At 38.2% G+C, this 22,495-nt stretch overlaps 1 protein-coding gene across 2 annotated transcripts in view; it reads left to right on the forward strand.

Annotated features, from left to right (window-relative positions):
* GARNL3 (GTPase activating Rap/RanGAP domain like 3) overlaps positions 1-22,495 on the forward strand; it is a 221,895-nt gene that overhangs the window by 79,188 nt on the left and 120,212 nt on the right. The gene's annotated exons all lie outside the window — the stretch shown is intronic.

A 22,495-nucleotide genomic window follows, 5' to 3' on the forward strand; every position in this document is an offset into this window, starting at 1 on the left:
AGCATGGGACACTTGCTACAGAGAGAGAGGGAAATGGAGCCACAGGGGATACTGCTAAAGAGGAATACTCTGGGGTTTGCCTACTGATCCCTACTGATGACTAGTAGATCAGTATTTCTCCTAATCGCCGCCTACCCTCTTTCCCTCCCTCCTTCACCCTCTCCTCCCTGTCTCCCTCACCTCCCAGTTCTTCTTGAAACCTTTGGCTTCTTCCCTCCCCCCTGAGTGAACTATAAAGATACTCTTTTCTTTTCCTTTTCAAGTCAGGGGGTTTATTGGGAAACAGGATGGGAAACTGAGGTAAGGGGGATGAGGGTGTCCCTAATCTAAAAGGAAGATTATGAGGGCTTGGGAAATCACAACTGTGACAGAGGGACAGTCAGAGATGGAGGAAAAGAGTTAAAAATCTTCTTTCTTCTTCACAAAGCCACCAAGGTCTTTCAGCTTAACTCCAGAACCCCCCCACCCCCAAGAGTCCTTCAGCCTGGGACAGAACTAACAAATTTAGTTCAGGGCTTCTTCCCCCTCAGCCAGCCATCAAGAAAAGTCTCTCCTTCAGCCTGGCTTTCCTCCAACTCTTGGTCAGTCAAATCTCAGAGAGAGCAGAGGTTTCTCCCTTGGTCAGAGAGCTCCCAAAACCAAGCCAGCCCCACAAGGGTCCTCAGCCAGCCTCAACTGCCAACTCTTGGGAACATTCCATTTGGAACCTTCTTCTTGATTGACAGCCAGGTCCACAGCCTTGGTTCTTGCATCTTGGCTTGTCCTGCAAAACCTCTCTCTTCAAGTCTCTACCACAATCTCCCCTTTTATTAGAAAAAAATGCAACTTGCATTTTTTTCAATGTTACTTACCTTAATAATAATTTCATCTATCTATCTTATTAACCCTTTGCTCTCTGAAATATACTCTTACCTCCCCCCCCCCCCCATAACAAAATCCTAAACTCAAGCTGTTCTATCTATCTAAATACTAAGCTAAGAATGGGTCATAGGAAAATGGTTTAGGTAGGGGAAATACATGAACATAGTTTTCCATAACAAAACAAGTAACAATTTCCAAATCATCTCAACAATTTCACTAACATTAAGAATATGCAAATATTCTAATTCCTAATGTCTATACCTTCACTAAGAAAAATTTCCTATCACTAACATGCTAACCTACAATCATAATACAAACTAACTTCTATACTGCAGAACTTCTATGTCTCTACTTCCTAAGACCTGAACAAAGACACTAGACTGTCACTAATGTTAGTCATTAGAATATATTAATAAACTATTTTAAAACAGTTAGCATGTTAGTTATTAGTACTTACATGTTTACATAGGATCCATACAAATTTACATAGGTACATCCTTGTAGATTTCTGTGCAAACTCATGCAGAAAAGAAAATTCTGTCTGTGAATTTTCCACAGAAATTTCTCATCACTGTGGCTTGTTGTCATGTAACTATGCACATTGTATACTTACCCAATCCATGAGATACCTTATTTTGCTATGTATTACTATGTAGAATGTGCATGCATCTATGTGGTGTTTACATGAATGATGCATTCTTACACATCTTCATGGTCAAAAGTTCCAAATTTCAAAGTTCCTTAGTCCTTCCATGTCCAGTCATATTGCTTGTAGAAATTCTTTCTTCCTTTCTGGTCCTTCATCTGGTCCTCATGCCAGTTGCCATCATCCAGTCTTGATTAAAGACGTGGTCTTCCAATCACGATCCACTGGTACAATCAGGAACCCAGAACACACAAACAAACCACGAACAAATGTGTGCACGTAAGATTTTAAACATGTGTGTGCAAGTAAGAGTGAAAGTTACTTTTTTTGCATGGAAGTAAGATGAAATTTTCTTGAGTGCCAGAATGTATCAATTTGATGTGTGTGCAAGTAAGATAACATGTGTTTTATTCATGCATTGGGGGAGCAAGCTTTTTCATTTGTACATCTTCATGCTTGCAGGTAAGGTGTACAGGTGTTTTACATGGATGGGTGTGAGCATTATGCATAGGTTTTGAAGATTTTGGTAAGAATAATGATTTCAATTTCTTTTCTTCATCAAGGAGGTTTATCATATGGTTACTGCTATTGTTTCTTGGATGGTTACTGTATGTAATTCTTGGAGATAGTTCTTTTCATTTTGTTACTGTTTCAGGCAGAGACTATTTTATGTTTTACATTGAGGCTTTTTTTTTTCTTTGTGGCTGCCACTCTTTCAAATGCATTCTTCCTTTTTGGCTGTAACTGGCTGCATTTCTTCAGGAACTGTACTATATACTTCAGGGGTGCTATCCTTTCATTATTACAACATATGCAGGGCTCTCTCTACTGTATTCTTGTGGCAAGTATTCTTATGTTCTTTTCAGTAGGCTTTCATTCACAAGGCTTATTATTGAATTTTTCTTACTGGCTATTCATGTTGCTCCTCATGACTAGGACTTTTTTTCTTTTATGTCATCTGTGAGGTTACTGAAACTCTGAGGTAACATCTTCATGGTGTATCCTCTCTCTCTTCATTCCCCCAGTAGAGACTGTTTTAGGGGTAAAGGTTGAAAGATATGGATAACCTTTTTCAGTTCTCATCTACAACTTGCTGTTAAAGACTTGTAACAACAGATTCAACCAATGTGAATCCATACTTCCCTAGCATACTAGATGTTTGTGCCTGTCCTAGTTATGAAGTTGGAGTTTTATGCTGCAAGTTTAGGAGTGTTCTTTCCGTTGAATTACTTGTTCTTCTTTTGCTGGAATAACTTATAGTCTATGCTACCCCAAGACCAGTCTTCATTCACATAAGGTCTAATGTAGTATGTTACCCTATGTAACTACAACTAATCTTGGTTTCACTGTTGCAGCTTGAATGGTACTTGTTATGTGTTTGCAGTTAGAGAATAGAAATGAAATTTTGTATCTATATCTCCTCCTCCAGTTCTCAACATGTTTCTTGATATTATTCTTCCCATTCAGAATCTGTATCTGCCTAAGCCATGTAATTTAACTTATCTATAAAAATCATTTCCATTATCAACCCCTAAGCTTGCATAAATTTCTTTCAATGGGATGCAACTTGTTTTGTGCCCAAAGAATAATTCCTCCTCAGTGTCTTGGTAAGAGTTTGTTTGCACTGGTTCTAGGTATTCTATCTCTCACTAATGTCCCACACATCCCCTTTTTCATCTACTTCTTCATAAAACTTATAAAACGGATACAGCATTTGTTCTACATCATCTTCATTCATTATTATCACACCTTCTGGTATTCCTTCAGATTCAGTGTCTGAATCTGAATCACTGAATCCAATCACTATGTTATTTGGATTTTGCTCAATGCCAAGTAAACTTTTGTCAGATGTTGGCAACTCTGGCTTTGCATTTTGATCTAAGCCTGTGTCACCAGCTTCTGTGTTTCTCCAATCAGTTTCTGGTAGTTTGTCATTAATAAGCTTTAGAATTTCATCTTGAATTGGTAAACTTGATGGTATGGGGTTATCTTCTTCTTGCAGATCTTCTGCACTGTTAATAACCATAGATCCTACTCTAACACTGGTCTGAGGTTTATGCTCATCTTCATTCTCATTAGACACTGTAGAGATAGGAATCTTTCCCTTTAATTCAGTATTTTCTTCTGGGAATAAGTTGGCATGGCCCCCTGCACCATCAGCAGGATATGTATCTCACCACAAGATTTGTCTTAAGCAAGGGTGTCTGGGGAACAGAGTCTCCCCAGAGGGAGTTCCAGCCAGAGTCAGCCTCCCAAGGGACTTCTTCTCAAGAGATCTTCAAAGGGCCTCCTCCAAAAGGATCTATCTCCAAGGATCCAAAGATCTCCAAGCCTCCTCGCTCAAGAGATTCCTATTTCTTATATCGGGTTTTTTTTTCCTCTGTCACCTCCCCTAAGTTCTTCCATCTACCAATCACCATAGATGCTTTCTAAAAGACAGCCCATCTGAATTCCAGCTAAGTCGACTAATCTCCTCAGTAAGTCTGAACCAGAGAAAACACAGCTGAGTTGACTAATCCCATCAAGAGAAAACCTGCCCGACCTTTATAGGTACCTAGAATCCCATTGTATCAATTCTAAAAACAGGCATGGCTCAAAGAACTTCCTGCCTCATCGTAAGCATGTGTCCAAGTACTTCCATTGTTTAGCAAGGAGTTTTCTCCTCTAACGCAGTCTTAAGAACGGGTGGAGTAGAGGTCCTCCCATTTCTGATCCTGGCGAGTTCTCACATCAAAATGGGGAATGTTTCCAGTAGGGAATTTGTTCCAATGGAGGATTCCTCAATGTGGAAATTTTTAATGTTCACAAGCCTGAGAAATTTCAAGATTTACATTTCCCTTTTCTCCAAGACCCACATGTCTTTAGAATGACCTTAAATGAGAAGTAAAACGAGGAGATCAGTCAGGAAGAGTAGCATTAAAGTAACAAAAAACTGTTCCTTTTTACCCTAAGAGGTTTTTAGAGCCCAAATAAGCTGAAAAATAATTTATAAAAACTCTTTTTGCGCCAGGCCAACTCAGAAAAGCTGTGTTTTTGCACACAGAAGGAAGCAAGTGGTCAGAAGCATGTGGTTCTAGCCTTTTGCCCTTAGGGGGGAAGGCAGATGCCTACCATTGCCCCTCCTATACTTAGTCTCTGGCAAAAGGTTTCCTCACCTGCCCTATACCCAAAAAGTTAATTAAATCAAGGTGTTACATCCTTAAATGGACCACACTCTGATACTAAACCCTAGCCAGTAGTGACAAAAACCAGAATTACACACAATTTAATAATCAAATTTAAACATGATATTTTTAAAAAATTCAAAAATATTTTAATAGTATTTCCCAAATTGGAACAACATTGTTTCTTTGGTATTTAAATTGGTTCATAATCCCAGAGCACATATCACAATGGATAGACTTAGCACTCTACTTGGGTATGATTATAATAGTAGGATGTGGAGTATTTTCTCTCTTTCTCTCTCAAAGAAACTTGGCAAATATCCTAAGTAATTTAGAGGTGCAAATAAGAGATTCATTCCAGCCTCACCCTATATAATGAATTTCCTTTCCAACACAACCAATTACCCCTTCTATTATTCAACAAATCCCAGAATTAAAAGCTCAGCTTGAGTATAACTCAAGTGACCTTTATAGTCAACTGGAAAATGTGGAGAATTTAGGGGAGATCAGAACTTTTATAAAAAGCATTGAAAAGTATTTTAAAAGCCCCCAGAGTAAGAAAGATTTATTGCTCTATACTTTCTCATTATGAGAGTCGACTCAGTCTCTGACCCACCCTGCCCTACAAAATTCTGCTCCTCTTACTACCCAACCCATTTCCCCCAACCCCGGACCCTGCTGTTGCCCCAGCCCCTCCCCAACTCTTATCTTCTTCCTCTGCCCCAGCCCTCTCCACCCTCCCCAACCCATCCCTCCCCTATTATCTTACCTACTCCTACATCTCCCCCTCCCCTTACCTACTCCATTGAAAACCAAACATGGAGCCTAGGGGCAGGAACACAAAATTCTGTTAAAAGTTTATTCCCATTAACAGAAGTACACACCTTTAATAAAAACAGAGATGTGGTATCTTTAAGACACCATTCACCCTTCACCTCCCCACCCATATAAATAGATTCAAAGAAGATACCCCTTCTTTTGCAGAAGAACCAATTTTAATCATAAAAAAATTGGAGAATATATTCAAAACATTTGACCCCAAATGGGTGAATATTGAAAATCTATTACAAATTTTTCTGACGGAGAGAAAAATAAAATCATCTCTCTTGCTAATCAGAAGCAAGGTAGGAGAGTAGCTCATTGGCTGACAGAAAATGCAAATTGGAACCCCAATATTAAGCAAGATTATACAAAACCAGAGAAGCATTATTGACAGTCATGAGAGCTTGCTCTGTTTGACCTGATACATGGTCAAAATTTGAAAGGACCAAACAAGAAATTGATGAAAATCCCTCCCTCCCTGTTTATGGACAGACATATCAAGGTGGGAAACAGACATATAGACCTTGATTTGACCAGAGAACATGATATTAGATAAATTCATAAACAGTTCATTGAGAATTGTCGTACAGTAGTCAAAGACTACTTTAGGACTAGTTGCCCAGAGGAATTGAGGAGGGTAGCAGTCTATGTTTTTAAGGGTCATATGCAAAAACATGATAAAAACTATGAATCAATGGAGGCTTTAAAGAAAGAAAATAAAATGTTAAAAGAAAAACTAAAAAATCAGGGAGTGACCATAGCTATGCTCTTTGTAGGAATCCACAAAAAAGCCACCAAAATGATATTTATGTGGAAAGCAAGGCCACTTAATGTTAATTAAATTGCAAAAACTGGAATCAAGTATTCAATAACAAAGTTTGGGAATAATGGTAATTTTAGAAATTTAGAAATTAGAAATTTTAGAAATTTAGAAATACCATTATGTTAGGTATAACAATAATAAAAATTTTAATAAAAACAATCATGGAAATAATACTCCAAATGAGACAAATTATAATACACAACAAAATGCCCAACAACAAATCCCCCTCAGCATGGAGGATCCCAGAAAAATGCCCAAGCATCTTTATAAAGATGCGATAATAGGGGTAAGGGCCTTGGAATCAAAAAATTAAACTTTTGATTTTCCAGACTGATTTTCCTGATATTTTAATGCCAATTATCCCTATCCGTTCCCCCCACATAGTAATGAACCTCATGTAAACATAAAAGTGGGAAACTCATACTATGATTGTCTTTTAGACAGTGGAACATCTAGATCAGTCCTGATGAGTAAACCAGATGAAAAATGTAACTCTACTGGCTCTCTAAATGTAGTAATTATATCAGAACACTTCAAAAGGTTCCAAAACTTTCTTCTCACGTGGTATGCATGGGACCCCTAACTGTAGAGCATTCTTTTCTTTTAATGCCTGGATCCCCCACAAATCTGCTGTGAAGGGATCTATTATATAAACTTAAAGTCACAATAATTTACACTCTAGGCTCCTCCATGTCATTAGAATTACCTGGGGAATCTTTAAATTTGCTCCCTGTACTCCTCTCAGAGAGCCAGGAGGTGAAAGAGCCTCCCACCTTTGAAATACCAACAAATATACCTGAGTGTCTTTGGGCCACATCTTCTTCCAATGTAGGCCTGCTTAAATCAGCTGGTGCTGTTCAGATTAAGACAAGAGGTGGGCCAACTCCCTCCATTCCTCAAATATCTATCAAAATAGACAATTGAGGGAATCACCCCTGTAATAAATTCATTATTTGAGCAAGAAATAATAATGCCATGCAAACCAGAAATAATACACCTATTTTACCTGTTAAAAAGTCAAAATTAGGCCCAGATGGTAAAGTAGTATATCGATTCATCCAAGATTTAAGGGCTGTAAATAATTATGCCATAAAAAGACATCCTGTGGCACAATAATTTCCTCTATTCCCAGTACAGCTAAATGGAATAATAAATTCCATAAACTACCAATTAACAAAAACCAAAATGCTTCTTAAAATTAAATATAAGTAATTTGGGAGGAAAAGCACTAGCAGCTTGAGGGATCAGGAAAGGGCAGTTGTGGCATAGGAGATGACATCTACACAGAACTTTGCAGGAAATGAGGAAGTCTAAGAAGGAAAAGTGAGGGGGGGGGTTGTTCTAGGCATGAGGGTTGAAGGGAGGAACAGTTTGTGCAAACAAAAGAAAGTGAAAGGTGGGTCATTTTGTGTGAAGAACAGCAAGAATCCAGCTTGGCAATACTATTGTAACCACCAAAACGTGATTGCCAAAACTGTTAATGTTAAAAACTGTAAATGCCAAACTCTAAAGGTTTTGGTCACACCAGTAAAGATAATTTTTAGTGTTTTGACTTAAAAATCTAAAAATAAGTGGCACCATGGGAAATTCCCAATATATGAAAAATACCCAAGTCACATGGGATTTATGGAGATTTTAATTAATATAAATGAAGGAATGAAGGGAAGGAGAGAGAGAGAGAGAGAGAGAGAGAGAGAGAGAGAGAGAGAGAGAGAGAGAGAGAGAGAGAGAGAGAGAGAGAGAGAGATATTAATAGCCAAGAAGTAGAAAAGGGCCTAGGCCAATGACCTAGGCCTGAGCCTAAGGGAGAGCAAGTCAGTCTTTATCGCTCACCACAAGATTGTCTCCAAGCTGGTTTCAATTGTGAACTCCATTCAAATTGTCCTCACTTCAACTATGAACTCCAACTAATTTCAAAACTCCCCCTTTGCCCGAACTAACTTCTCCTTTTAAAGAAATTTTCTCCTGTGTCACATCCCCTAAATTTTCACATCTACCAATCACAGTAGACACTTTTTCCCAGGACTTCCCATTCTTAGTTCTCATCTTCTTTTGTTCTCACCTTCTCTGGTTAGATTAAATCCTCTGAGTACTTCACACCTCTTTTGTTAAGCTTGCCTTTTGTAAGTTGCTTGACCTTTTAGGTACTAATTTAACCTTTATAGGTACTTAGCACCCTTTTGTATTAGATTTAAAAATAGACCTAGCTTAAGGTTCTAGCTTTACTATAAGGTATGAGTTGGGGACTTTCATTGTTCAATCAGGAGTTTACAACTTTATTTTCCCCTAAGGCACTGTCTGAGTAGGGAGGAGTAATTTTAAAAGTTCTCAATACATTCCTGATCAAGTACCTCCATTGTTAAAAATGGGGAATAGCTTAATCAAATCTTCTAAAGTAGAGTCTGAGTAGTTTTAAGATTCACACTATGAAATCTGAAGGGAAGTCATATTCAGAAAACATGGAAAGCCAAGTTTAAGCCCAGTTGGAAAGGCTTAAAATGTAAAATAGAGGAGTTTGTATTTGAACCTAGAGATATTAAGAAACCAGATTAATTTCTTAAGAGATGGCTCATATCTGTGCTTGGAAAATATCATGGCAATGGTGTGGAGGATAGATTTGGTGAGGGAAAAGAATTAGAACAGAAAGTCCAATTAGGTGACTTTGACAATAGTTTAAGCAAGAAATGATGAGGGCTTGAACTAGAATCATTAGATTGATGCCTGTCCCTGACAAAACTAGAAAGAAAGAAATGTTCTTTTTTCTTAAAGGAGAAATAAGGAGACTTCATAAGCTAATGGGTTGATGTCTATCCCTGACAGTTTGAGAATGGCTTATTAAATACATAATTTATGACCACTTAAAAGGGAAAGAGTAACTTACAGTACACTAGCTAGCATGAGTTCACTAAGCAGTCATGACAATTTTACCTCACTACTTTTTTTCCCCCTCTATGGTCACTAAATTGCTAAATTATGAAAATGCTCTGCATATAGTCTATCTGGATTTAAGTAAGGCATTAGACAACATCTCTTATGAGATATTTCTTGTTAAGATGATATGACAATTGTTTAGTTAGGATGAATCCTCACTGATTGAAGTTCTATATCCAAAGAAGGTTGATTACTAGATTGCAGTAAATGACTGCTAGTTTGATTGCTTCAGGCTTCTGTTCTTAGCCCTATCCTGAGTTCTACATATTTCTGACTTGGAAATAGATAGAGATGGCATACTTATCAAATTTGCTGATGATGCCAGAGTTAGGATTTCTAGAAAGAGGGTAGAATTTGTTTAGAGATAGTAGAAGGTAAAGGAAATTATCAGGAAGTTGAGGGTGTTTGTTATCCCTTTGTGGTTGCCATTTAATATAAGAATTTAAAATTTAGGTTTTATGCTAAATATGAGAATTCTAAATTAATATTGTAGTTACCAATTTATAAATGTTACAGCTTAAGTCAAAATGACTTTTAGCATTTTTATTTGCAAAGAGATGGAAAGAGTGAAAGTTGGAAAATGTGGATAAAGAGAAAGTATTACCTAGCTACAAAATACCCTAAATTTAATCCTAATATCTTTAGACTGCAAATGGGAATCCGAAAGCAAATCTCACCAGAATCCAAAGTCCTAATTAGGAAGCTGAAATTCGAAGAGCCAGGAGACACTGAAGAATCTGCCAAGAACCTTCAGTGCACATGAGGCTGACCTCCAAGAATATCACCAGAACTCACACTGAAGGGAGTATCCCACCAAAGCACCAATGAGCAGAGGGTCTCCTCACCAATGAACCAAGGAAGGAATCATTCCACTCACCACTGTAGAATCCAAGGAAAGAGTCTCCTCCTCCAGTCCAGCTCATGATGCAGAGTGAATGACTGAATCCTCCAGCTGGCCTTTTTAAAGCAGTTTTCTTGATGTCAATTTTTTGCTCCCCCAATTTATAGGAACCAATCTCAGTCTTTCAATTTGTCTAGCACTGCCCAGAGGGTGGGCATTGACACCCACGCTAGCAAGTGACTTGTGAACTCTCATACTTAGTTACTGGTAAGGTATTAAGTGGGGGTACTTAAGTTTTTGATTGATTAACTTAAAAGTCCCTGATTGATAGACAAAGAGAGTTTGATGTACTTTTCACAAATGAGAGGTAGTAAGATAATTAAATTTCTTGATATTCTCTCCAAAAATAGCAGCAAAAACATCAAGTAGTGGAAGGGAGTTGAAGAATTAGCCAAAAACCACAAAAGGAAATTTATTTGCAGAATAATTAAATAAATGATTAAAGGAATGAGACAACAAAAGAAAAGTTCAAACATAATAAGCACTAAAGAAACCAAGGAAATGCCAGAAGAAAAAAAGTAATGAATATTCTCAAAACAAAGTTGAAATTATTGCAAGACACATTAATATAAATAACAAAAACATGGGGGATAGGCTGAAATTAAAATAGTAAAGAGGAAAAAAGATAAGATGATGACAGACTGCAATAGCTTGTATCTTTAACAGGTAAACATACCAATTGATTACATGAGAAATAGAATTGTCTTGCTGGAGAAAAAATATAACCATAAAGGCTAAAGGAAAAGAATTTAAAAAACAAAGAGCAGCACAATTGGGTGGATGCTTGAAAGCTTTACAAAGGATATAGATGATCATAGTGTCATAGGGTTTCAAGGCTCAGGGAACTTTACAGATTTATTACAGAGTGGAAGCTGAGGTCCAAAGTGATTATGTAACTTAAGCCCCATAGCTATTAAGTAGCAAAGAAATTTTGCTTTTTTTTTCTCAAATTCTTTTCCCTTTGACAAGCAGGATAGATAATGAACTCTAATTTGGTAAACATTTCAAATGCTCATCAACAAATACAAAGCAAATATGTTCTTCCATTATGGCTTGAACAAAAATAGTATATTGAAGAAGAATGTGATAAATGAGTAAAGCTATTTTCATAATCATAATTTTTAACTGTCTATTAAAACTAACAACATTTATAGTTCATATAGTCTTGCACATTTTTCTCCAAATTTAATATGATTTTTCCTGACTTTTGGAAACTATCCAAAAAGTGAACTAAAAGGATAGATTTAGGTTATTAATCAACAGACATTTATTGTACACATACATGCGCACCTCCACTAAAGTCTTACTTTGATATCTCTCACTGTGGGTTGGAAATGACCATTCCTGAAAGGTACATTAACAGAGTATAACTTCTGGAACCAAGCTGAAAAAAACTTCACATATGAAACTAGTATGAACTGTATGTCATTCAAGGTTCAGCCTAAGTAAAGCCATGACCAGTTTGTTGACATACTGATTAAGTTTTTGGCCACATTAACTCTTGAAGACCATGTACTGAATCATAGAGAAGTTACATTCTATATCAATGGAAAGAATTCCAATGAATCATTGAAATATTGAAATATATTATGGACAAAGTAGTATTGTAGGAAGGGCCTCAAAATCATACCATTTTAAGATGAAGGAAGTAGGAATGTTCAACTTCAACAAGAGATGACCTGGGTTAGCATAGCATGGTAGCTGTCTCCAAGTATTTAAAGGGTGAAAACAGAGCAATGAATGGGTGGATTTTGCAGAAAGGCATATTAAGACTTAGGATCATAGGATCATAAATTTAGAATTGAAGGGTGCTCTAGAGACTATTTAATCCTCTTCACATTATAGTGAAATATTTTTATGCTTATTAATAGTTTAATGTATGAAGGAAACATCCAGATTTCTGAATATGAAGGTACATATTTCACATTAATTTAAGTCTACATAAAGTAGAGCCTCTATAATGACATATTGAAATTTACTTTCTGCTTAGCCATTCCTGTTATAACAATTGTACATTTATTTGCCATTCTAAAACTTCAGGATCAAGTTTACATAATTTTGCTAAATTTTCGTGTTTGCTCAGAAGTAGTTTACAGTACTAAAACCAACCAGCCAAAGAACAGCTTCAACAGAAAGTTATGTCCAAGGGCGGGGCAGGGTGGGGATAGGACTAGGGTGAAGGGAGAGAAGGAAAGGAAAAAAAGAAAAGAAAGAATGCTAACTAAGGTGAAATGTAGGTTGGTGGGGAATGGGAGGTCACAAATGTTCACAGAAAAGGAAGCAAAGAGCTGTCCAAAGTTACTGTCCAGAGTCCAAAGTAAGCTGTCCAAAGTCATACCCACATGTGTGATGTAAGTAGCAAAATGTAGTAGAACTCAAACCCTCTGATTCCTAATGGGTTTTTTCCCAGTGTAAAGATTTCCTAACCATCAACAACATTATCCCAAATGGAATGGACTGCCTCAGAAAGCAGTGAGTTTTGCCTCGGCTAGCTGTCTTCAACAAAGGTTTAAAGATACAATTCTTGTGATATATTTGAGGAAATATGATATACACATAAGTAACACAAAGTTGCAAATTCCTCAAGCTCTGAATATCAAATAAAAACTTATATTAGGGATGAGAGAGATTACCTATAAGTTACTGGACTCACCAAGAAAGGTGAAGAAAAAGATGAAGAAAAACTCTGACTACCATCATTCAAAAATTATGCAGTAAAATTTTGTAAGAATTTGGAGATCATGGAAAATATTCTAAATTGACAGGATTCATGGAGATAAGCCTGAGATTCAATTCATCCAAATATATCATCTTTAAATTCTAAGACTAAGGTGACAAAGTAAAAGATGATTTTAGAAGGGTCTAAAAAACCAAATATAATACATACACATATATACATATATATAAAATCCCTTTTCAATTTGGTATATATATATATATATATATGCATATATATATATATGTGGTATATCTTCTCTAATCAGTAAAGAATTGGCGCGATATAACATCGACATCGCAGCCTTAAGCGAAACATGCTTACCAGAAGAGGGATCACTCAGTGAACCCACCACTGGATACACCTTCTTCTGGAAAGTTAGAGGCTCAAATGAAGACAGAATCCATGGTGTTGGCCTGGCCATCAAGACCAGTTTGCTCAAACAGCTGTCAGACGTGCCTATGGGCATCAGCGAGAGGCTCATGAAGATCCATTTGCCTCTCAGCAAAGATCGGTATGCCACAATCATCAGCACATATGCCCCAACACTGACCAGCACAGAGGAGGTCATCGAGCAGTTCTACTCTGACCTGAGTGCCGTGTTGCACTCAGTGCCCACAAATGACAAGCTGATACTACTAGGAGACTTCAACGCCCGCATTGGCCAGGACCATGAACGATGGAAAGGAGTGCTCGGCAAACATGGCGTGGGCAAAATGAACAACAATGGCCTACTGCTACTCAGCAACTGCTCAGAGTTCGAACTCACCATCACGAACACTGTGTTCAGAATGGCGAACAAATATAAAACAACGTGGATGCACCCAAGATCAAAACAGTGGCATCTCATTGACTACATCATTGTACGCCGGCGAGACATCCAGGATGTACAGATCACCAGAGCCATGAGAGGAGCTGAATGCTGGACAGACCACTGATTGGTTAGAGCGACTCTTCAAATGCACATTGTGCCTCGCCATCCAAAACACGCCCAGTCAGTTCGTGCATTTTACAACGTGAGTCGTCTTAGAGACCCATCTTATTTGCAACATTCCAGTCCTGCCTGGACGACAAGCTGTCTGCCAAGGGACCACTCACTGGAAGCTCAACCGAGAAATGGAACCAGTTCAGAGACGCAGTGAAGGAAACATCAAAGGCAGTCCTAGGCCCCAAACAACGCAACCACCAGGACTGGTTTGATGAGAACAACATTGCTATTGAAGACCTATTGAGCAAAAAGAACAAAGCCTTTATGGAGTGGCAAAATAACCCAAACTCTGCTCCTAAAAAGGACAGATTCAAGTCTCTCTAAGCCACGGTACAGTGTGAGATCAGGAAGATGCAAGACCGATGGTGGGGGAAAAAGGCAGAAGAAATCCAGCGCTTTGCTGATACAAAAAACTACAAACAATTTTTCAGGGCCCTCAAGACTGTCTATGGGCCATTAAAACCCACCACCACTCCCTTGCTATCCTCTGACGGTGACACTCTCATAAAAGATAAAAAAGGCATCAGCAACAGGTGGAAAGAACACTTCAGTCAGATTCTCAACTGACCCTCTTCAGTAGACCAAAGCGCCCTTGACCAGATCCCCCAAAACCACACCATTGAACAACTTGACATCCCTCCTTCAATAGAGGAAGTCCAAAAAGCCATTAAACAAATGAGTGCATGAAGGCACCCGGTAAAGACGGGATCCCAACCGAGATGTACAAGGTCTTAAATGGAAAGGTGCTCCAGGCATTCTACATAGTGCTGACCAGCATATGGGAAGAGGAAGACATGCCCCCAGAACTCAGAGATGCCTCCATCATAGCCCTATACAAGAACAAAGGCTCATGAGCAGCCTGTGACAACTACAGAGGCATCTCACTACTCTCCACTGCTGGAAAGAATCTCGCCCATGTTATACTCAACAGACTCCTGTCATCTGTTTCAGAGCAGAACCTGCCTGAGTCACAATGTGGTTTCCAACCAGATCGTAGCACCATCGACATGGTCTTCACGGTGAGGCAAATGCAGGAAAAATACCTTGAGCAGAACCTGAGTCTCTACATTGTCTTCATAGACCTGACAAAGGCATTCAACACAGTGAACAGGGACGCATTGTGGGTGATCCTTAGCAAGCTCGGTTGCCCAGCAAAATTTGTCAAACTGATCCAGCTCTTTCATGTCGACATGACAGGGGAAGTCCTATCTGGTGGAGAGACTTCCGATCGCTTCAACATCTCCAATGGCGTGAAACAAGGCTGCATCCTCACTCCAGTACTATTCAACCTATACTTCACCCAAGTATTACAACATACTGTGATGGATCTAGACCAGGGCATCTACATCAAATACCAACTGGATGGCTCACTAATCGACCTTCACCGTCTGACTGCAAAAACAAAGACAACAGAGAGACTCATCCTGGAAGCTTTCTTTGCAGATGACTGTGCTCTCATGGCCCACCAAGAAAATCATCTCCAAACCATTATGGACAGGTTCTCCACCGCAACAAAACTGTTTGGCCTGACTATCAGCCTCAGCAAAACAGAGGTGCTGTTCCAACCTGCACCAGGGAGGCCAACTAATCAGCCATGCATTACAATTGACGGCACACAGCTTTCTAACGTCAACACTTTCAAGTACCTGGGCAGCACCATCACCAATGACGGGTCCCTAGACCACGAGATCAATGCCAGGATCCAAAAGGCCAGCCAGGCACTTGGGCGGCTGCGCTGCAAAGTCCTCCAACACAGAGGTGTAAGCATCGCGACGAAGCTCAAAGTGTACAACGCAGTGGTCCTCAGCTTGCTCCTGTACGGTTGTGAAACATGGACACTGTACCGGAAGCACATGAAACAGCTGGAGCAGTTCCACCAATGCTCTCTCCGATCAATCATGAGGATCTGATGGCAGGACCGTATCACCAACCAGGAAGTCCTCGACAGAGCCAACTCCACCAGCATCGAAGTCATGGTCCTCAAAACCCAGCTACGATGGTCTGGACACGTCATCTGCATGGACCCACAGCGAATACCAAGACAGGTATTCTATGGTGAACTGTCAGCTGGACTCAGGAAACGAGGTCGACCAAAGAAAAGATTCAAGGATCAGCTAAAGTCCAACTTGAAGTGGGCTGGCATTACACAAAAGCAACTAGAACTCTCTGCCTCTGTCAGAAGCAGCTGGCGAACCCACATTAACCATGCCGCCACCACCTTTGAAGATGAGCGACGTGGACGTCTTGCTGCTGCGCGTGAACACCGACACCAGGCCACAACCGCACCTCCCGTAACAACTGGCGTCCCATGCCCCATGTGCCACAAACTCTGCACCTCAGCCTTTGGACTCCAAAGCCACATGAGGGTACATCAATAGATGAAAATGCACAAAGACAATTGTCATTCTCGGTCACCGAGAGACTACCACTATAACTATAATACACATATTATATACCAAATTGAACAGGAATTTTTTCTCTTAAGATGAATAATACAAAAGAAGTTTTAGTGTAATATAAAAATCAAGGAAAATAGAATTTAACCACCAAATCCCAAGAAAACTGATTATAAATTTTTAAGATAAAAATGTAATTGTTGTAAGACATCACAAAAGTTTCAGGAATTTCCCGGCAAGCAACCCAGCCTTGGAGAAATTTTTGATGTACAAATATACCAATAACATCACCAAGGTAAAAGGACCCTTTACTATAATGAATGACTAGTCATTGACTCCCTATAAATAATGTAGAGGAGTAATAAAATAAAAATAATGTTGTTTTAATCAACATCATTCTCAATATAATCACCTTGTTATGGTGACAGCAAGGATGGGAATGAGAGTGGGGGAGAAACACTAAAATAGCAGAAGTGTCGATTTGTTTATTATACGTATGTGTTATCACAATGTGAGACATCAATCAGTGTCATCTACTTCAGTAGAAGTTTCATAGTAGGGAAACAAGCCAGCCATGTGTTGTTTAAATTAACTAAATCACAGAAGTAGGTTGATGAAGTAATTTTTTAAACAAAAGCCAAAAATAAAAAGTTTGATGAGAAGAATAACATTGTTATGGAAATAAAAAGAAAGGAAAAAATGCAAGTCTGAAAAAGGAAATGTAGATCAATCAAGAGTGATTCTCCTATGTCAAATAAGGAAAAGGGTCAAGAAGTTAAACTTGAAAAAAAAACTTACAAGGGTAATATTGTACATAAAACATAAGAACTATTTGGTTTGTGTATCTACTTTAAGATTAGAATAGTATCAGTACTCATGAAATAATTTCTATTATTGTTCTTGGTGATTAGATAGATAATAGGATGTAGTATATTGTAGGAAGAAAAATCCAATTTAATGATTGCAATCCTGAATGTAAATTGATTGAATTCCCTAGTCATAAGAACTATTTTCTGGATAGATTAAAAAGCAAATTCCAATAGTATTTTTTTTAAATACTTACCTTCTGTCTTGGAATCAATACTGTGTATTGGTTCCAAAGCAGAAGAGTGGTAAGGGCTAGGCAATGGGGGTCAAGTGACTTGCCCAGGGTCACATAGCTAGGAAATGTCTGAGGCCAGATTTGAACCTAGGGCCTCCCGTCTCTAGGTCTGGATCTCAATCCACTAAGCTACCCAGCTGCCCCCTCCAATAGTATTTTGTCTACTTCAAACACCCAAGCCTGACACACAAAGATTTAAAAGTAGAGGAAGAACCAAAGTCTCACACTAAAGAATCAAGAGTTGGAATCAGACAAAGCTGAATTAATATTAGAAAACATTAAGAGGAATAAACAAGAGAATTGCATCATACCTTTGTGTTATTTTTAATGGAAGAATTTCAATATAATCTCATAACTAACAACAAATCAACTGATTTTTTTTCTAAAGAAAAATCATTTGCAAAATGATTGCAAAAACATCAATTGCAAAAAAATAAGATTAAAAAAATAGTTGAAGACTTAAGTATCGCACTAACAAATTATAATATTTCCACACTAAAAAAAAAAGACCTAAAGCAAACACTGAAAAGAAAGGAATTGTAAGAGATTTGGAGATAGCTAAATAATGAAAGTAGGGAATATTCTTTTTTATTCAAATGTATGCCTAGAACATGTACAAAGAAATATCATATTCTAAAGATACAGAAGTGATAAATTTATAAAGACAGAACTTTAAATACTACACTTAGAGACCACAATGTAGCTAAAAACAGTAGTCAAGCCTTGCTCTCTAGCTCTGCCTCCTTGTATCATCATCTTCCTTACCCATTCTAAGGCTATGCAAAGCTGCATGGATGCTATTGGATGATTTTTGGCAGGATGTGGAAGGAAGATATAGTAACCAAAAAAATCTCAATATAAAGGGACCTTATGGTTAGCCATTTCTATGGGAAGCTTCCTGAGTTCATAGATGGAAATTTCATTTTGTACCAGCACAGTACCATTCTGCAATACCTGGGCTACAAGTTTAGGCTATACAGGAAGGATAATTGAAAAGTCACTCTGGTAGACATAGCATATTATAAGGCAAAGGACCTTTGAAACAAATACACTCAAATCTTCCAGAACTTTCAAGAAGAGAAGGAGCAGTGCATAAAGGCTCATCCTAGCTGCCACCTATAGCCTTTTGATACCTTACTGCCCTAGAACCAAGGCCTTCATCATGCAGGAATCAGTTCTCTTTTACTGATGAAAATCTGCTGGACCTCCTGGTGATTCACCAACTCCTGGTCTCTGTCTCCTGGAGGACTGCTACTTATTCTCTGCTTAGAAGGGCCAACTTTTTTTCCCAACCTCAAGTCCCTCCTGGCCTATCCTCAGCATCCTCCTCTCCCCACCAGTGGTAAATAATGAGGGCCTTGCCTGACATCTCCAGGAAAATAAAGGGTTTTTTTTAAAATATATTAGTAACCAACAAGAGAAATACTATCAAAAAGACCTAAATGAATACTTCTTGTCAAAAAACTAATGATAAAACAATAGTAATAATTGTGCCTAAGAATATCACATTTTATGTGATGTAGCTGAAGCATTTTCAAAAACAAACTGATATCTCTGAATAACAGGAGAGAAAAGTTCATAAATCATAGAGCTAAAAGGAACCTAAAACTCAATATATACAAAATAGGACTTAGCTTTCCTCCCAAAAAAAACCACATCTCTTCTAAACTTCTCTATTTCTGTGAGTCATTACCATTCTTCCAGTCTCGTGATCATATCATCAATGACATACTTGGTTTCTGATTTTCCCTAACCCCAGTCAGCTGCAAAATTTTTTGGTTTCTATATCTCTTGTGTTCAACTCCTTTTCTTTACCTATATAGTCACCACTTTAGTTTGAGCCCCCATTACAATTCACCTGGAATATTGCACCAGCTTCATAATTGGTGTCTCACATCACTCCAGTCTATACTCCAAACAACTGCCAAAGTGATTTTCCTTAACTGATCTGATCATGTCATTTCTCTGTTCCTTAAATTCCAGTGACTTCTTATTGATTCTAGGATAAATATAAAATCTGTTTAGATTTTTAAAACTTTCATAACCTGGATCCAACATATCTTTCCAGCCTCATTCATTATTCCCATTCCCATACACTGAGATCCAGTCAAATTCTGCTCATCCCTGTTTCACTTTACTATTCATCCCCCAGGCCTGGAGTGCACTTGTCTCCTTACCTCTATTTCAGAGAATCCTCTTCTTGTAAGACTCCATACAACCTCCACCTTCTACATGAAGCCTTTTCTGATCCCTCCATTTCTCTCTCTCTCTAACTACCTCATATTTAACTACCTTGTACTTATTTACATTTGTGCTCTTAATGCTTATTCTGTTTATATTTACATATATACATATTTCTCTCATTAGAAAATAAACTCATTAAGAATAGCAATTCATTCTTTGTTTCTCTGTCTCCCAGTGTCTAGCTCAGTGCCTGGCACAGTAGATACCTAATCAGTGTTTGCTGGTTCATTGGCTTCAAATAATCTAGTTTAAATGAATGAATTGAATTTATATTTTAAAAATTGGAAAATGAGCACTGGGATGTAACAGGCACATAATAAATGTTTTTTGATTTATTGATGAAACCCTATGAACAGATTAATTCACAAGTTATTTCTCTTAAACATTCAGAGCGTAAATAATTCCTATATCATATAAAGATCATTTTCAAATGCAAAGGTAGCATTCATTACTTTCTTAGAGACAAGTATGGGCCTGATCTCCAAATCACATTTGATTAAGTCAGAGAAAGGAATCTTTAGACCAACTCAGATGTATAGCTATTAATGCTTATACAAAAATAAAGGTGTTTACCTGTGACTTTACCTCCTCTTAGTGTAAGTTACTTATTGGACCTCACATGCCTCTAGTTAGCAATATAGAATGGCACCCAATCCAATTCCCTACTTTATTTCCAGGTTATTACTGCCCTCTACCTTGGCTTGTGTGCTCAGCTTCTTCAACATAACCTTTAACTCTTCATTTGGGGCTGCATAAAACTATATACTGAATCAGCTGGCTTTTGGTAATCTCTAATAGAGGAAGAAACTTGTTGGAAACCTTCTAGTTCTTTAGCCAAGCCAAGAAGATTTAACCTTAGGGGAGGTGGGAGAGGGAAGGGCATGAAGGGTTCCTAGAGTTTCGAAAGCTAGAGATACCAAGGAAAGCCATAGTTAAAGACTTTATTGGGGGCTTCAGAATAATATCCCAGTCCTGACTGCCAGCAAGAGGGCATGCTTCATCTGTTATACCAGCAACACAATATATAGGACATGTTATATATGGTGTTATTCAATGCATTTTTTGACTGTATGGATCCTTTTGACTGGAGGGAATATGGCATGATCAATTTTTTCAGTAACTGCTAGGAATTGTATTATAGAGATTTCTCCATCAACAGCATGTCATCAGTTTGGAAACCATCTAGGTCTTAGAAAAATTCTTATAATTATGCCACCAGGAAGATCTTTACAGAAGGGGAAATTGGTGTGGCTTACCACAAAAACCTCCAGACTGTATCTTAAATCTATTCCTTTAATATTCCCTCCATCTTCTGGCTCTCACTGAGACCCAGCTGCCTTCTGATGATAAGGCACCTTTAGCCACCCTTTCCAGCAATGACTACTTTCACTCAAAACCCCCAACTCACTGGTCATAGTGGAGTTATCAGAACACTCCTTTCTTCTGTTGCTCCCTCTAGACTCTTCCCCTATCACCATCAGTCAGTGGCTTCTCTTCCTTTGAAGTTCAATCAATCTGAATTTATCACTCAGTGATAAAACCTTATGGTAGCTATTATCTGTCCACCCCTAGGACATTTTTCATCCTTTCTCCATGAGTTCAATGCCAGCTGCATAGGCTTTCCTCTGCCTCAACTGCTGCCTTTTACTAGAGAGCTTCATCATATAAATTGATTCTCCTTCAAATTCCCCAACTTCCCAGTTCTTCCCATGAGTGTATGAGAAGGGGCATGGCCTTTTGACTTGACTTTCAGTCATGACTCACTGGCCCATTACCTAAGCCACTCTTGGAGATCTAGTTGTCATTCATCAATGGTCTCCATTCCTTGGTTTTTCCTTATGAACAGGACAACAAATACTTAGGTTCATAGATTTAGTTCTAGAAGGGACTTCAGAGGCCATCTAGTCTAATCTATACATGAACAGAAATCCCCTCTTCATTTCCTTGTGGTCATCCAGAGGCTGCCTAACCTCTAACAAATGCACTATCTGGCAAGGTAACCTGTTATATGCTTAAATATCTTTATTTGTAGGAAGTTGTTGTTTTTTTTTTCATGAAAATTAGATCAAAATCTGTCTTTCTGAAACTCCCCTTAGACCTATTATCCTTCTAGATGCAAGCCATGTGGGTCCCAAAGGGATTGGGAAGCACTATTCAGGAAATATAGTACAGTAGAAAGATCAGTCGGAGAACCTGGTTTCAGATCCTTCCTCTGATGCTTGCTGTTAGTCATTTCAGTCATATCCAACTCTTGATGATGACCCCATTTGGAATTTTCTTGGCAAGGATACAATTCATTTTACAGATGAGGAAACTGAAGCAAACAGAGACTTGCCCAGGCTCACTAGGCTTAAGGCCAAACTTGAACCCAGGAAAAAGAGTATTCCCAATTCCAACCTTGGCACTCTAACCATTGTGTTACCTGTGTAACTTGGACAAGTTACCATTCCTCTTTGTCCTCAGGTTCCTCATTGATAAAATTAGGAGATTGAACTAGATGGTCTCTGAAGTCCCTTCCAGCTCTATATTGATAATCCTATGATCCAAAGGGTATCTCCTATAAGATCTGCAATTTCTATAGCTCTTCAAGATTTATATAGCACTTTTCTCAGAACAGCCTGTGACATAGACAGTATAAGGGTTATTATCCCTATTTCCCAGATTAGAAATGTGAAGCCAAGAGAGGTTAAACAAATTACTCAGGCTCATAGGGCTAGTATCAGAGCAGTGATTCCAGGGCTTATGACTCCATATCTAATGCACTTATACTATACTCTTGTCCTATTGATATTAGTAATGTTCTCTTTCTTTTCAAAATATAACATTTTATAATCATTCTTGCTTTTCCCACAAAAGTGATAAAAATTTCAATTCTTATCTTTATTCTAAAATTTTATCTTT

The sequence above is a fragment of the Monodelphis domestica genome, chromosome 1, assembly GCF_027887165.1.
Source record: "Monodelphis domestica isolate mMonDom1 chromosome 1, mMonDom1.pri, whole genome shotgun sequence".
Lineage (NCBI taxonomy): Eukaryota > Metazoa > Chordata > Mammalia > Didelphimorphia > Didelphidae > Monodelphis > Monodelphis domestica.